The following is an 18,111-nucleotide window of genomic DNA, read 5'->3' on the forward strand; positions in this document are numbered from 1 at the left end:
TTAAGCTATATATGTTGCCATCAAAACTAAATTAGAGTTCTGTTAGTGAGGAAGAAGAGAGAAACTTCTATCAGGCAGGCAACTGCCATTGTCTGCTAGATGACATGATAGAAAGATGTGAGGATATCACAATGGATGCAGAGGAGAAGGGCAGAGAAATTAAAACAATTTCAGAGAACAAAATAAAATGAAGAACAAACATGACCTGTCCAATAATTGATGTTCCTGTGGGGAGCTCGCAAGAGCAGTTAGTATATATTTAGTGCTTACCACACTCTAGGTATTACTGTAGGTAATTACTGCAGATGCTTTCCATATAGTAACTCATTTAATTTTCACAGTAATCCTTTGAGATAAATATTCACTGTTTGCTTGTTTACTGAAACTGCTTATTTTCCATCAGCCTTATTTCCATTTTCTTTGCCTTTGTGGAAGAACAGCTTAAGACCATTCAGTGGTTGCTCCTACCCATTCAGGGGCCTGAGCAGTGGGAGGTGCAGACCAGTCTTCCGTGGCAGGCTGAACACTCCAGTCTTCATAGGGAACTGCTGAATAGGCACAGAGGACACCTTCATGCCTTTGGACAAGTCCACAACTTCAGGTTGAGTAGCAGTGAACTCAGGAGCGGGAACAGTCCATTCACCCGTAAATTCTTCCTTGGTCATGGCCTTTGCAGCAGCGGCCTACTCTTCCTTTTCAGTCTCTTCAGGCTCTCTGTAGAAGGAGAGATCAGGGGTGGCCTCCCATGGGTGTTCATGGGAGACGGTGCCACACGTGTGCAGAACTTCGAACATCCATCACCTCCAACCCACTGCGTGAGCTCCCGAGCTGTTGTGTGGGTGGCCGTGTCCACACAGCGCAGAGGAGAGTCTGGGTTACACAGAGCGATGGCAGGCGGGTTAACAGAAGACATCTCTGTGAGAGGCTGGTGGTCAGCCCGGGGATCCGTAACCACCAGGAGACACAGCCCCTGCAGGCTGCCTGCACCTGGTTAGCGAAGGTTCCGGGAACGAAGCGGCCACAATCAGAGTGGCTCCAGCGGCAGCAGCTGACTTGAGCACAGCCCCCGGGCCACTGTGCCTGGACGATAGGACACTGACATCAGCCGGGTTTTTGATGGCAACAACAGCACGAGCTGCCGGTAGACACTTCTCTCAGGTTCTCTTCAGATTTATGATGTAGACGCCACCACTTTTCCCTTTGTAGATGTACTGTTCCATTTGGAAGTCAAGGTTGGTCCCACCTAAATGGGCTCCTCCTGCAAGGAATTTGAGGACATCCTCCTCCTTCATTTGCAGGATGTCAGGGCTCTGGACATTGTGAAAGTTTCTCTTTAGGTTACAATGGGAGTGCAGAACTAAGCCCTATGATTCCCTCCCTGGGTAGTGGGAAAAGGTGTTTTTTCACCATTTCAGAGATGAGAAAGTAGAGGCATGAAAAGAAGCTACTTGCTCATGATAAATAGAAAATAAGCTGAAGAGCCAAATCTCAAATGTAGGTGTTAGAATCTATAGTCTTTGCACCTGTGCCCCAATGCCTTCCATTAGGGTGACCAAGGTTATTGGATTTAGCACAGACAGTCCTGAGTTCCAATACACCCCTCAGTCCCAGGCACACTGGGATGGTTGGTTACCCCATCTCCAAGAGTTAATCCTGTTACCTTTCATAGCAGGAACATTTTCTTGTTTTTTAAACAACAATATATTTTATTGGTAATAATAGACTTGAACTAATCAGTAAACCATAATCTATAAAGAATTTTTGTAAAAATGCATTTATTTTCTGATAATAAATACATCCAAATTCCAGTTTTTTAAAAAAACCAGGATGGTGGGAAAAGAGCAAAATGGAAAGATAATAATCCTGGGCTCAAAACCAAATGATTAAATCAAAGAGAGAAATATTTTCAGATTCCTCTCAGGGAGTCATGTAATCGACACCACTTCTTCTCAAGGTCTCTCAACGTTTTCAATGCTAAAATCAACAAATAGTTTTCAAGAACAATAAAAACATAATGACCACAAATCCTTAGTGGTTTTCATAATCTTTGTCTTAATCTTAGAAGATAGGAGACACAATACGTCTGAATGGTGAAGAAACATTTATCCAAAATTCTTTAAGTTTCACTTCATTTATTTTTCCTTCTTACATAAATGTGAGTTTTCTTATGGTCACAGAAAAGGCAATTTAGAAGTAATTTTGGTTTTAAAATTGAATAATCAATTTATTAATCTACAGATTCTAATTTCATTCTTCTTTAAGCATTTAACTTTGGCTTACAAATCTCATTATTCCATTATAAGTCAAGCAGATTTGAACTGTCACTTTTAATGGCCTTCAATTAATATTTGGTTACATTCTCAAATGTAGTTAAACTCTTTTAAATGTTTTAAACAGGGTTTATAAATTTAATATATTGACTTTCTTTTAAGTCCTTCAATTGTCTAAATGACAAACCTTCCCAAGTAATTAAATCATTCGTATGAACTAAATTTTTTTTAAAGATTTTATTTATTTATTTGACAGAGAGAGAGACAGCGAGAGAGAGAACACAAGCAGGGAGAGAGGCAGAGGGAGTGGAAGAAGCAGACTCCCCACCGAGCTGGGAGCCCGACATGGGGCTCAACATGGGGCTGGATGTGGGGCTCGATCCCAGGACCTAGAGATCATAACCTGAGCTGAAGGCAGATGCTTAACCCTCTGAACCACCCAGGCGCCCCTCAATTCTACATTTTAAATTGGAATCACATGTCTATGTTGTTAATCTAATAAGTATAATTCTTGTTAGTATTACAACCTATAATGCTAAATATGCACAGATTCTTTAGCAAAAGAAAATATTAATATGACATTAATGACATATTAATTTGGCCTCAACTATTTCTATTATTAATTCTATAACTCTTATGGGTATTAAAAATGATATCTGGTCTGAATTTTGGGTATTTCTGGTTTTCTATAACAATTGTAGTCATAACTTTTAAAGGCATTCTACTAGTTCCTCTGTTTAATTCAATTAAAATTAAACACTTTTTTTTTAAAGATTTTATTTATTTATTTGACAGAGAGAGACACAGTGAGAGAGGGAACACAAGCAGGCGGAGTGGGAGAGGGAGAAGCAAGCTTCCCGCTGAGCAGGGAACCCAATGCGGGGCTCGATCCCAGGACCCTGGGATCATGACCTGAGCCGAAGGCAGCCGCTTAACGACTGAGCCACCCAGGCACCCCAAAATTAAACACTTTTTTAAAAAAGGTTTTTTTATTATTCATTAGAGAGAGAGCTCGAGCAATAGCATGACTGGGGGAGTATCAGAGGGAGAAGGAGAAACAGACTCCTCAATGATCAGGGATCCTGATGTGGGGTTTGATCCTAGGACATCAGGATCATGACCTGAGCTGAAGGCAGACACTTAACTGATTGAGCCACCCAGGTACCCCCAAATTAAACACTTTTTAATAGCTTCTGATTTGTAAGTTTCTCTCTCTCGTTCACTCTCCCATATATTTGCATATGTCTTTGTGATTGTGTGTTGTGTGTATTTGTGTGTGTTTGTGTGTGTATTTATGTATATGTGTATTTGTATGTGTTTGTACACATGTGTATGTGTGTGAGGTGGTAGTGGAAGAGAATGACTCCCAGTATTTTCAGAGAGAGCTGGTAAGAATATTCACCAATAATAATACCAGTGATTTCAAAATAGTGGGATTTAGGAATATTTGCTGCTTTTTACCTAATTTTTTTTCTCTATTGCTTGAACAAGCAAGTGTCAACTTTAAAAGAAAAAAAGAAAAGCTCTCTATTTTATTTTTTTAAGATTTTATTTCTTTATTTTTAGAGAGAGAGAAAGAGAGAGAGCACGTGCACATGAGCAGAGAAGGGGCAGATAGAAAGGGAGAGAGAGAATCTTAAGCAGGCTCCACGCTCAGCACAGAGCCCTTTGTGGGGCTTGATCTCACAACCGTGAGATCATGTCCTGAGCCAAAATCAAGTCAGACACTTAACCCACTGAGCCACCCAGGTACCCCAAGATTTTATTTTTAAATAAATTCTACACCCAATGTGAGGCTTGAACTCATAACCTCAAGATCAAGAGTTGCATGTTCGACTGACTGAGCCAGCCAGGCACACTGCAAAATATTTTTAAAAGGATAACTCCTTTTGTACTGACATGGAAAGATATCTAGATCATATTCTTGAGTCAAAAAAGGAGGTTCAGAATAATACATATAGTATTATCCCATTTCTGGAAAAAAACTGGGATAAAAATTTAATGTATGTATATTGATGGGTCTCAAAAAATACACAGTATCTCTGGGGTGGGTCTGGAATTACTATCTCTGGAAGTAAGTGATATGTAGCTGCCTAGAATAGGAACATTAACCTAAACAAGAAGGAAGTTTACTTTGGGGTCACATAAATCTAGGCTCTAGGCTTTTCCAGGTTTGGTTCCACCATCTTTCAGGTGTGTCTCCCATATTCACAGTCACAAGATTGTTGTTGTACCTCCAGGCATTACCTCCAAATTCCAGTCATGAAGAAGATAAAGAGAAAAAAAATGTGTTCCAGATGAGTTTATGTCTTTCTCAGGGGGAAAAAAAAAACCCAGCTCTCCCTGAAGTCATGCCCAGTTAGCATATATCTCATTGGCTGACGGGGCCATATGACCACACAGGGGCAGGAAACTGAAAAACCTAGCTTGTCAGTGGGCACATTAATCCCTCAAACATAACAGAATTGCTTAACATTAAGGGAGAAAAGATAGTTTATATATATATATACTCCTATAGTATTTCCAGTTTTATGATAAGAATGTACTTACGGAGTGTATGTGTGGATTTTTAATTTATAAAGAATTTATGTAGACAATGAGTGGAGGAAGGGCATTCCAGATAGAGAAAATCATCTGATTTAAAATATCTAAATATATGGAAAATATTTCTAGTATAATTGTATGTGATTGTATATACTTTTCACTAAAAAGATGAATTGCTAAAATGATCTAAACTGTTATAATGCATTTCTTATGCAACATAATGCACTGTGTTCAAGATCAACATTTAGAATAAACTAAAAGCTGGAACACAGAAAATGCTTCATGTAGTTTAAGCACTGGTTTGGTTGTTATTATAGCATTCACTCACATCCAGGCAGTTGGGAAACTGGAGAGAATCATGCACCAGCCCAAGTGAAAAAAATCTATTATTTGCTCTTCATACTAAAAAAACTAAAAAAAACCCACATTTATTTGTAAATCAAATAGTAACATGAGATCGAAGCTTGGAAACAACAAAAACTTACCCTCAATTACTCTACAGCTATTTATTTTATTTTTTTAAAAGTGAACATTTTTTAAATTTTATTAATTTATTTTAAGTAATCTCTATACCGGATGTGGGGCTTGAACTCATGACCCAGAGATCAAGAGTCACACGTTCCTCCAACTGAGCAAGCCAGGCGCCCTCTGACAATTTTTAAATTTAAAGATTTCTGTCCTTCCATTCCCTATCCTTCTGTGTACATGTTTTCCCTATCTGTAATTTCAAACAACTTTCTACTTTGTAAACTGGAAACCAATTATTACAGCAAAGAATTAATGCAAATGTTTTTCTTATTTGCATAAACAAAGAGATACAAAGTAGTGAGGTCTAAAAGAGTAAAGAGTGCAATATGTTCTCTTCTCTGCACTTTGTTTTCCAAAATTCTGTTTGAGAGTAGGTGACAGGGTGCTCAATCAGCAGCACATATACTAAAATTGGAAGGAGAGGAGGTAACAGGTTTTTTTGTATTTTAAAAAAACTATTGTCTCTTTGAGAAAGAGAGCGACCCACGCATTGGAAGGGGAGGTTTCAGAAGGTGAAGCTCTGGAAGTAGATTGTATGCTCTGGTTGGAGGAAGCAGCTGCCTGAGGAGGAACAGGAGCAGCTCGGGATGAGGTTCAGAGCCCAGAGCTGACAGGATCAAGAGGCACTGAGGGTAGGAAGGATGAGTCAGAAACCTGGGCTGGGGGAAATTCCGAGGATGTGGGGCAAGGCTAGTTCCTCATCTCGACTATTGACTTCTGGAGGGAAGTAGTTCCCTCTGACCCTTGTGTGTTTGGGGGAAAGTCATGAATTCTAGAGAATGGCACAAAGTAAGCAAGGAGATGGACAGAGAAAAAGTCCTATGATTGCAATAAAACTTTTAGAGGTCTAGAAGTAAAAATTAAATTAAGTTAATTAGGTGGCATTGCAAAGTCTCCTCAAAAATGTTCATCCCTTCTGCCTCACTGGCTTTGTAGGCCCCTTGGTGCCTGTACTGTGTTTTGCATTTGTTAATTGTTCACTAAGAACATACTACATGACTGAGGATTGGACTGATGGCCCCAGACGGATCATCCCAGGAGATAACATTTGTACAAGATGTCTTTCAGATTTGTAATCCTGGCATCCCCTGGGTTGATTTCTCTGTCTTTACTATCTTCCAGAGAACAGGGACCTGTCTGTGTCACGGAGCTCTGTAACCTGTAGCCTATGGGATCTCTTTCCTCGTCAGCATTTTAATCTAAGACTCAAGATTTGTCTGTCACTTGCTGGTAATTGCACAGCACCTCTCTTCCTCACAACAACGCTATCACTAACTGCTCATTGTCCCCCACTAAGACACCAGCCATGGCACCTCATCACATCAGGCTCGGACCAAGTAGAGGACTCCATCCTAACCACTGGCCTGTGGGCCGGCAGTCCTCAGGTGCTGACAGAAATCTTTCTATACAATGGGGAAAAGATGGTCTCTTCAACAAATGCTGCTGGTGAGACAGGGAAACTGAAGAGACCTCATGAGGAAAAAAAGCTGGTTCTTTCTCCTTGGCTTCTTTTCCCATTTCTATTCTTGCTAAGGTCTGCACCCCCACCCACTCTACACATACCTTGTAATACAAATAGCATATGTCTTCCCTGCAAGGGACAAGGAGTTAATGATTTCTCTAGAATAGATAACATTTGAGGAAGGACCAGGTGAGAATGACTGGAGGAAGCTACCATGTGCGTATTCCAGACCACAGGCATTAGACATCTCAATGCCAAGGCTCCCTGGCTCCCAGGAATAACACCTGGGCCCTCATCTTTGTTCTAACTGGTTCCTGGATGCCTGAGAGGACATGTGTACCAGACCACCATCTTCAATAAAAAACCCCAAACCCCAAAGACAGGACTCATGTTCCTTTCCTTCCTGAATCTCCCAGAGAGTCTATCTCTATAGCTTCAATAAACTCTGCTTTCACTTTCTTCTGGCTCATGTTTGATTTCCATCCTTCGTGAATCCAAGGACCCTCTTGGCTGGTCCCATGGGACTGCCCCCCTCCCCAAACATGGTCCTCAGACCCAGCCTGCCTGCATCACTGGAAAAATTGGATGGCGAAAGGAAGGAAGGAAGGAAGGAAGGAAGGAAGGAAGGAAGGAAGGAAGGAAGGAAGGAAGGAAGAAAAAAAGAAAGAAAGAAAAAGAAAGAAGAAAGAAAGAAAGAAAGAAAGAAAGAAAGAAAGAAAGAAAGAAAGAAAGAAAGAAAGAAAGAAAGAAAGAAAGAAAGAGAAGAAGGAAGAAATAAACTGGACCACTTCCTTACACTATACACAAAAATAAACTCAAAATGGATTAAAGACCTAAATGTGAGACCTGAAACCATAAAATTCCTAGAAGAAAACATAGGCAGAAATGTCTCTGACATCAGCTGTAGGAAAATTTTTCTAGGTTTGTCTCCTCAGGCAAGGGAAACAAAAGCAAAAATAAACAGTTGGGATTGCACCAAAATAAAAAGCTTTTGCACAGTGGAAAAAAGCATCAACAAAATGAAAAGGAAGCTTACTGAATGGGAGAAGATATTTGCAAATGATATATGTGATAAGGGGTTAATATTCAAAATATATAAAGAAATCATAAAACTCAACACACACCAAAAACCCCACAAATAATCCGATTGAAAAATGGGCAGAGGACCTGAATAAACATTTTTCCAAAGACATACAGATGGCCAACAGATACATGAAAAGAAGCTTAACATCATTAATTATCAGGGAAATGCAAATCAAAACCATAATGAGATATCACCTTACACTTGTCAGAGTGGCTACTATCAAAATGACAAGAAATAACAAGTATTGGCAGGATGTGGAGAAAAAGGAACCCTTGTGCGCTGTTGATGGGAATGCAAACTGGTACAGCCACAGTGGAAAACAGTATGGAGGTTCCTCAAAAAATTAAAAATAGAAATACCATATGATCCAGTAATTCCACTACTGGGTATTTACCCAAAGAAAATGAAAACACTAATGCAAAAAGATATATGCATCCTTATGTTTGTTGCAGCATGATTACAATAGCCAAGATATGCAACCTAAGTGTCCATCAGTAGATAAATAAAGAAGATGTGGTGTATTTACACAACAGAATACTACTCAGCCGTAAAAAAGAAAAGAACTTGCCATTTACAACAACATGGATGGAACTAGAGAGTATAATGCTAAGTGAAATAAGTTAGACAGAGAAAGACAAATACCATATGATTCACTCATATGTGGAATTTAAGAAACAAATGAACAACATAGAAGAAAGCAAGAAACAGACTCTTAACTATAGAGAACTGATGGTTACCTATAACCATCAGTTGGGAGGTGGATGGGGGATGGGTGAAATAGGTGACAGGGATTAACAGGTACAAACTTCCAGTTACAAAATAATCACAGAGATGAAAAGTACAGCGTAGGAAATACAGTCAATTAGATTATAATAACATTGTTTGGTGACAGATGGTGACTACACTTACTGTGGCGAGTGCTGAGGAATGTACAGAATTGTTGAATCCTTATGTTGTATACTTGAAACTAATATAATACTGTATGTTAGCTATACTTCAATAAAAAATAATAATGGAGGAAAATAACTATAAAAATCATGCCAGATTTTACTAAGAATATTTAACATGTTGCCATCACTCCAAACTCCAGTTATTACTTATACATTCCACAGGAAAGTTACATCATCTTGTTAAATATAGTGTTTATTCGTGAGCACTCTCTTCCATGGCTTTTCTCCTAATTCAGACCGTTAATACACCTCATGGAGATCCATGGATCTGCCTAGCTCCTGGAGGACAGGAGTTCCAGGCCCTACATTACCTCCAATTTATCTACCTACCATGTTCTAAGACATCTTCATGAAGCACAGATTTGATCGTGAGACTCTCCCAATCAAAAATCTTTAATGATTTCCTGTTGCAAAAGATAAACACTAGCTGCCTCTCAAGTCATGCCCACCTCCATAACCCCACATCGACTTGGGCCTCATTCCACACTCCTTTCAACCGTTGTTCAAGGTATTCCTGATATACTGAATGTTCACCAACCGTAGAAGTTCTCCTAGACCTTCCTCCATACTCCAGGAGCTTTCTGAACCTCTTTTAACAATCTGTCTTGTGCTAAACTGATCTATGTATTGGCCTCTTCCATAAAACTGAAACGCAGGGACCAGAATTAGTATTTCATTCATCCTCCTCACTCCCATGTCTTCTTGGATAATTTACCTGTGTGGTATAAAAGTATAAAAGGGGCATCACTAACTACCCACGACCTTTGAATTCTTCTTCCCGGGGCAATAGCGAATTGGAGCAAAATGGATACTTGACTTAGGCTATGCCAATCAGATTCTCTTCTTCTGAATTTGGAAACAGAACACACACAAAATCACACACAAACTCTAGTTGGCAGGTCACGTAGACATAGAGCCTGAAACTATGAGTTAGGGGTAGCTCCTATGGTTCATGTATGAGCTGGTCAGAGAGCAGACAGGAGGCTGACAGAAGGCAGAATGAAGCGGAAATATGGCAGGGGCAAAATGTCATGCAGTGGGGAAAAAAAAAAAGGAAACAGAAGACAGGAAGACAGAAAGGAAAAGGGTGTGTAAGTCAGGGGAAGGGAAGGAAGATGTCTGGCAGCTTGCTAGTTCCAGTGAGGCCAGCCTGCCCTGTTAGCATAGGCACTATGAGACTTCTCTGCACCCTTAGCCTTCACATAAACAAACCTGAATTAGAACTGTCTTTCCTTACAACTAAGGGATACCTTATTAATACAACCTAGCATTTACTTTGCTCATTAAATGTTTATTAAATTGAATTGTTAGACAACATTACATTAAGGTAATATTTCCTCAAGTTGAATTGGCACTGGGCAGCTTCAGGAATACAAGGCACAGGTGAACCAACGTTCTATGCATGATGGCTGCTAGTTGTTTCCACTGAGCAGATCCTCCAACGTGGTGGGAAGAAGGCAGAACTTTCTCCACTGTTCCAAACTGTCTCATAAATTTTGCATTAGAAAATCAAGAGTCATTTCTCCAGAGCAATACACATTTATAACCTATGCTATTAAAAATGAATGATTCAATATTTTATATTTTATTCCAGATTTTCAGTAATCTTGAGGTTAATTTGATATTGATTGATAGAATGAGCACTATTACTGGAAGCTACATATAAAATATTCATAAGCATAATCCTAGGGACTGAATTAGTCATAGGAGATATGATTAAGATGTATAGAATTCTCTTTGCTGACCTTAATAAGAGGGCCAAAGTACAGCTTCCATTGTAATTGGACCTTGCATACTAGATCAGAATTGACCTATGGTAAAATTTGACCATTATTTAAACATTTCTTTTCTGAAACCCCTTCTTAAATTGGAATAAATAAATTATATATTAGTCAGTGCAAGAAATACTTTAAACATGAAATTTAACTTGCATACAACACAGAGGCTATGTTGCTAAAACAAATTTTAAGAATAGATTTCACATGTTATTGTACCTTATAACTATTACCTTTTGTGTGTGCAGTTAAATGTATGTATGTGACCAGAAGTATAAAACAATGCCTATGCAAGCATGGGTGCTTTTTACCACAATGAGAAATATTTAGAGAATAGCTTGATTGCTTCATCAAATAAAAAAGGCAGTGTTTTACATGTTCCTACTCTTACCTCATTTAATATTATTTTTTATATGTTCATTTGTGTAGCTATTTAGGCAGAGTGGAGCAAAATGCAGGATCCTGGTCATCTGGGCCAAAGAAATGGAAAATGTTGACTGTTTTTTCCACTTGGCTTCACCTCTGTCAGAGAAAAGGAGTCAGCCAAGAAATTTGATGCTAGTGCAGACTAAAGGAGACGCTGCTGAACAAGAAGTTAAGAAATGTTACTCGCATTAGAAATATATATAATTTGGGATTGTATATATACATATAATATATATGTTATATATATTATATATATAATTTCCTTATGAAATTCATTTATGAAAAGCAATTTGGGTAGCTTGCATGTACGTTAAAATGACAAAGAAAAAATAAAATGACACTGCTCCAGTGTCCTTGAGTCTTCTCAAACACTTCCTGTGAGCTTGTTAGTCTGGAAGTTTATAGTAGAGAACTGGCCAGGTTTGCACAACCAAAGCAGAGTAGATACCCAGCCCACTCATTAATAAGGTGCCAAATCCAGGGTAGAACAATCCAGGGTGGTGTGAGCTGGGAACAGATACTGCCCACATTTACCAGCTAACTCTTCCCACCCCATTTGATCTGACTGCATCAAAACTGGTTGGAAGGACAAGTTCTGCATTGTTAATATATGTGACAGTTTACTTTTAGAGCTTATTAAGTGCTTTGGACCAATATTTTAGTTTGATTCATTATAAACCAAGATATATTCAGGGAAAAGATCTGCATAGGATAAGAAGTAATGAAAATTATTCTCTCTTTTTAATGTACTTTTTTTTTTTTTTTTACTTTCCCTCTTTTTTTAAAGAATATGATAGGCATTAAAAGATCAAGTGAGGAGTGCCTGGATGGCTCAGTGGTTAAGTGTTCGACTTTTGATCTCAGCCCAGGTCATGATCTCAGGATAAATGCTATTTTTCAGAGCTTCACTCCTTTTCCCAGATTCTCTCCAAGGCAGGCTCTGGGTCCACCAGTGAGGTGTGCAGCTATACAAGGTCATAGCCAGGAAATAGAGACAAGGTAGGTCCTGGGAAAAACAAAGTGTCTTCTATATTCTCCATGGTCTAAGATTGAGTGGCTGGTCTCTACTGCTTCCTGGACTGACTCCCTGTCAGGCAGGTACCTTGGGGCATCCTGCAGCTGTCTACCACCAAAGTCTATAGCTGGTGTCACTGTGATCTGTTCTCCTCAGTTCAGTGAGGGCAATGCTCTCCCTCAAAGACTCAGTCAGCTCTTAATGACATAGCCCAGAAGCCTGATCAAGCCTTATTTGAAGCTAGCCCTACTTCCAGATTTTTCAGTTACCATTCAGAAACCATTCACTTCTCTTTATTGTTTAACCCAATTTAGGTTTATGTGCGTTGAAACATAAAGACTTGTAATTTATTTCAATTTCTATATTTTTATGTGCAACTTAGCACTGCTGTGACAGTCACCATGTTTAAAAATGTTTTGCAAACTATTATAAAAGAACAAAAAGGAAATGATTATGCAGGAAACCAATAACACATCAAATAACAAGATCTTGCTTCCAAAGACTTTCTTCTCTCCTATTGAGCCAAACACTGGCTTTGATTGGTGTTGGCCTTACACTTCTCCAGTGATTAATCTGTTTCAAAGGTGTTGTCCTAGAGATGCTCTGTTCTATAATCTTTGTTTGTGTGTCTACAAGTAGTGGATATAAATAAATGGCAGTGACATGGAGGATATGAAGTAGCACCTTCCAGAGCCAGAGCACCAAATGGGGGGCTGTGGTCAGAAAGTAGGTAGCCGTGATATCTCAGGAGCAGATGATTTTCTTGATCAATGACAGTGACTGCTCCAGTGGAGTGGGGATGGGAAGGGCAGGGCAGGCCAGCACATTTTGGAATGATGCTCAATATCAATAGGATGTCATCAGGACCTGGACCTTGACCTGGACTGTCTCATGATGGTATCCCAATGATCTGGGTCCAGATACATGTATGTAGATTAGTTATGTGTCTGAAGGTGTTATACTAAATGGAGAGGCACCAAAAGTATTCAAAGACCGTGTGAAAAATTTCGAAGCAGCAGGATGTCCCGCTGTTGATTTTGTAGCAAAGCAAGAGTATTGGCTGCCGGTTCATCTGTAACCAGTCATCCTGGTAGAAACAGCATCCTTTCCCAGGGTGCTTTTGGTGGCTTTCAAGTAAAGTTACACAGAGCTGTTTATAGACATTTATTTGCTGCCTGTACTGAAAGGTCTCCATCAACTGTCTTCAAGAACATAGTGCTTAGGAAGGTACAGGTGAGAAAGGCTTCATAAAAGGGGGTAATAATGGCACAGAGTCTTTAACAATGACCAGACGCTCCCCAAGTTAACAGGGAAGAAAAAAGAGACCATGAATATGCAAAGGAGTTGTAAAATAATGGCTTATCTGCGGAACTGCTAGTAGTCGGGTATGGTATTATTGTGTACACTTGGAGAAGAGAGAAGATAAAACCAAGGAAAGTAGGCACTTATATGTGGAATCACCATTTACCTGTGGTGAAAGTCCTTATCTGACAGGCCTAGGATTTTTCATTTTATGCCATGGGTGATGAGAAACCATCAGAGGATTTTAAACAAAGAAATGACATCATCAGCTTCACATTTTTTGGAGAAACTCTGGAGAAGAAAAAAACCAAAAAGACCAACAAATAAGAGAGGAAATGGTAAGGGCCTGTACTGAGGCAGGTCTAGACATGTCTGCAAAGGAAGACAGGATCATCAGGAGGTGGGGTAAGCTAGAACTAGTGATGAATTACAAGTGGAGATAAAGGGAAGAGTCTAGCTGAGTCCCAGAGTTCTCCACTTGACAATGGATGGATGGTAAATGAGAGCACAAGAGAAGGTGTGTGTTTGAGTGGTGGGTAGAAAGGAAGATATTTCATTTAGAGTTTATGAGACATCCAGGTGAACACATCTAGTGGTCAGGCGAGTGGTCAGGTATAGAGAAAAAATGAGGATTGAGAGACAGATTTAAAAGACATAAACATATAGGAAGCAATTAAAGTCACTGGACCTTGCCTAGAGAGGTGCAGACTATGCCCTGAACCTAAGAATTTCCTCATGACAGGGGGAAATTAGGACTTTTATTGCAATATAGGGGTAGCAATTTCTTTTCTTTTTCTTTTAAAGGTTTATTTTATTTATTTATTTTAGAGAGAGAATGTGTATGCACGAGCAGGGAGCGGGGGTTGTGGGGGTGAGAGAGGGAGAGGATCTCAAGCAGACTCCATGCTTGAGCGTGGGCTTGATGCAGGGCTCAATCTCATGACGCTGAGATCACGACCTGGGCCTAAATGAAGAGTCAGATTCTCAACCGAATGAGCCACCCAGGCACTCCAGGTAGCAATTTCTTTATGAAACCTTCACAGACTTCCCTGAGCAAAAGTAAGACTTCCCACGTGTATTATTTTGCAAGGGCTGCCATAACAAAATATGAAAGACAGGGTGGTTTAAACAACAGAGACTTATTTTCTTACAAGGCTGGAGACTAGAAACCCAAGATCAAGATGTTGCCTGTTTAATTCCAAGGTTTCTCTCCTTGGCTTGCAGATAGCTGTCTACTGGCTATGTCTTCACATGGTCATCTGTGTGTGTGTGTATGTCTGTATCCTAATCTCTTCTCCTTCTTAAAAAATTTGTTTGTTTAAACAAGTCATTTGGATGACCAGCTTCTTTGTTTTTAATTGAAGTACAATTGACATATAGTATTACAATTATATTACTTTCAGGTATACAACAAAATGATTTGATAATTATATACGTTACAAAATGCTCACCATGAAAAGTGTAGTTACCATCTGTCACCATACAACATTATTACAATATTATTGACTATATAATGTTGTGCTTTCCATCCCCATGACTTCTTTATTTTATAACTGGAAGTTTGTACCTCTTAATAACCTTCAACTATTTTGCCCCTCCCCCCTCCCCCTGCCCTCTGGCAACCATGAGTTTGTTCTCTGTATTTATGTGTCTGTTTCTGCTTTTTGTTTCTTTTTTAGACTCCACATATGAGTGCAATCATATAGAATTTGACTTTGTCTGACTTATTTCACTTAGTATAATATGCTCTAGGTCCATCCATGTTGTTGCAACTGGCAAGGTTTCATTTCTCTAATGGCTGATAATATTCCACTGTGTATATATATCACTTCTTCTTTTTCCATACATCTATTGATGGACACTTAGGTTGCTTCCAAATCGTGGCTATGGTAAATCATGCTGTGGTAAATATAGGGATGCATATATCTTTTTGAATTAGTGTCTTTGTTTTCTTTGGTAAATACCCAGAAGTAGAATTACTGGGTTGTATGGTATTTCTCCTTTTAATTTTTTGAGGAAAATCCATAATATTTTCCACTGCGGCTGCACCGATTATATTTCCACCAACAGAGCACGAGGGTTCCTTTTTCTCCACATTCTCACCAATGCTTGTTATTTCTTGTCGGTTTTGATAGTAGCCACTCTGACAGGTGTAAGGTGATATCTCATTATGGTTTTGTTTTCTTTGTTTTGTTTTCTCATTATTGTTTTGATTTGCATTTCCCTGATGATTAGTGGTGTTGAACATCTTCTCATGTATCTGTTGGCTATCTGTATGTCTTTGGGAAAATGTCTATTTAGGTCCTCTGACCATTTTTTCTTGTAATATTTTTTATTGCCCATGTTTTAAAAAATATGGACTGCTTCATGAATTTGCATGTCATCCTTGCACAGGGCCATGCTAATCTTCTCTGTATTGTTCCAATTTTAGTATATGTGCTGCCAAAGTGAGCACCCTCTGTCCATTTTCTAACTGTATTATTTGTGAGTGGTTTTATTTTTTTAAATCTGTGTTGGATTTTATGAGTTCTTCATATATTTTGGATATTAACCCCTTATCAGATATCTTCTCCTATTCAGTAGGTTGACTTTTCCATTTTTTGATCGTTTCCTTCATTGTGCAAAAGTTCTTTAGTTTGATGTAATCCCAACTGTTTATTTTTACTTTTGTTCCCCTTGCCTGAGGAGACATACCCAGAAAAATATTGTGAACACCAATGTCCAAGTTTTTACTGCCTATGTTCTCATTTAGGAGTTATATGGTTTTAGGTCTCACAGTTAGGGCTTTAATCCATTTGAGTTTGGGTTTTTTTTAGAGAGATGAGGGAGGGGCAAAAGGAGAGGGAGAGAGAAAATCATAAGCAGGCTCCACGTCCAGCACAGAGCCTGATTTAGGACTCGATCTCATGACTCTGAGATCATGACCTGACCTGAAATCAAAAGTTGGATGCTTAACAGACTGAGACACCCAGGCTCCCCCAACAATATTAATTCTACCAAGATGATATATCTTTCCATTTATTTGTGTCCTCCTCAATTTCTTTCATCAATATCTTAGTTTTCATCTACCAAGATGATATATCTTTCCATTTATTTGTGTCCTCAATTTCTTACATAAATATCTTAGTTTTCAGAGTACAGGTCTTTCACTTCCTTGCTTAAATTTATTACTAGGCATTTTATTCTTTTTGATGCAATTGTAAATGGGACTGGTTTCTTAATTTCTCTTTCTGCTACTTTATAATTAGGGCATAGAAATGCAACAGATTTCTTTTGTATCCTGCCACTTTACTGAATTCATTAACTAGTTCCAATAGTTTTTTGGTGGAATCTTTAGGGTTTTCATATCATCTGCCAATAGTGACAGTTTTACTTTTTCCTTACCAATGTGGATGATTTACTTCTTTTTCTTGTCTGCTTGATGTGGCTAGGACTTACAGTACTATGTTGAATAAAAGTGGTGAGAGTGGGCATCCTTGTCTTGTTCCTGATCTTAGAGGAAAAGCTTTTAGCTCTTTACAATGAGGCATGATGTTAGCTCTGAGTTTGTCATATATGACCTTTATTATGTTGAGACACATTTACCTACTTTGTGGAGAGCTTTTTATCATAAATGATATTGAATTTTATTAAATGCTTTTTCTGCATATATTAAGATGATTGTATGATTTTTATCCTTCATTTTATTCATGCAGTATATCATGTTGATTGATTTGTGGATATTGAACCATCCCTGCATCCCTGGATTATATCCTACTTGATCGTGGTGAATGATCCTCTTAATGTATTGTTGAATTCAGTTTGCCAATATTTTGTTGAGGATTTTTGCATCTCTGTCTATCAGGGATATTGATCTATAATTTTTTTTTTTGTAGTGACTTTGTCTGGTTTTGGTATCAGGGTAATAGTGGGCTCATAGAATGAATTAACATTCCTTCCTCTTCTATTTTTTTTAGAATAGTTTGAGAAGGATAGAAATTAACTCTTCTTTAAAATGTTTAGTAGAAAAAAGAAAACCAAAGCTGGTAGCATCACAATCCTGGACTTCAAGTTCTATTACAAAGCTATAATCATCAAGACAGTATGGTACTGGCACAAAAACAGACACAGATCAATGGAACAGAATAGAGAATCTTGACTCTATGGTCAACTAAACTTTGACAAAGCAGGAAAGAATATCCAATGGAAAAAGGACAGTCTCTTCAACAAATGGTGCTGGGAAAATTGGATAGCCCCATGCAGAAAAATAAAACTGGACCATTTCCTTACACCATCCACAAAGATAGACTCAAATGGATGAAAGACCTAAATGTGAGACAGGAATCCAACAAAAGCCTAGAGGAGATCACAAGCAGCAACCTCTGTGACCTCAGCCACAGCAACTTCTTGCTAAACACATCTCCAAAGGCCAGAGAAACAAAGGCAGAAATGAACTATGGGACTTCATCAAGGTAAAAACTTTTGCACAGCAAAGGAAACAGTCAACAAACTCAAAAAACAACTGACAGAATGGGAGAAGATATTTTTAAATGTTTTATCAGATAAAGGGCTAGTATCCAAAATCTATAAAGAACTTATCAAACTCAACACCCAAAGAACAAAAAATCCAGTCAAGAAATGGGCAGAAGACATGAACAGACATTTCTCTAAAGAAGACATACAAATGGCAAAAAATAGACACATGAAAAAATGCTCAACATGACTTGTCATCAGGGAAATACAAATCACAATGAGATACCACCTCACACTGGTCAG

The 18,111-nt window shown here is 38.7% G+C and overlaps 1 non-coding gene and 1 pseudogene across 1 annotated transcript; both read right to left on the reverse strand.

The window, feature by feature from the left end:
• Window positions 1-217: 217 nt before the first annotated feature.
• On the reverse strand, window positions 218-1,477 carry LOC112819929 (small ribosomal subunit protein uS2-like; annotated as a pseudogene).
• A 14,228-nt stretch (window positions 1,478-15,705) lies between these two features.
• On the reverse strand, window positions 15,706-15,811 carry LOC112834245 (U6 spliceosomal RNA). Its single transcript, XR_003210816.2, has one exon. It is a non-coding gene; the product is annotated as a U6 spliceosomal RNA (small nuclear RNA).
• Between the last annotated feature and the right edge of the window lie 2,300 nt (window positions 15,812-18,111).

Source organism: Callorhinus ursinus, unplaced genomic scaffold, assembly GCF_003265705.2.
Source record: "Callorhinus ursinus isolate GAN/ISIS: 27379988/994484 unplaced genomic scaffold, GSC_fseal_2.0 scaffold1, whole genome shotgun sequence".
Lineage (NCBI taxonomy): Eukaryota > Metazoa > Chordata > Mammalia > Carnivora > Otariidae > Callorhinus > Callorhinus ursinus.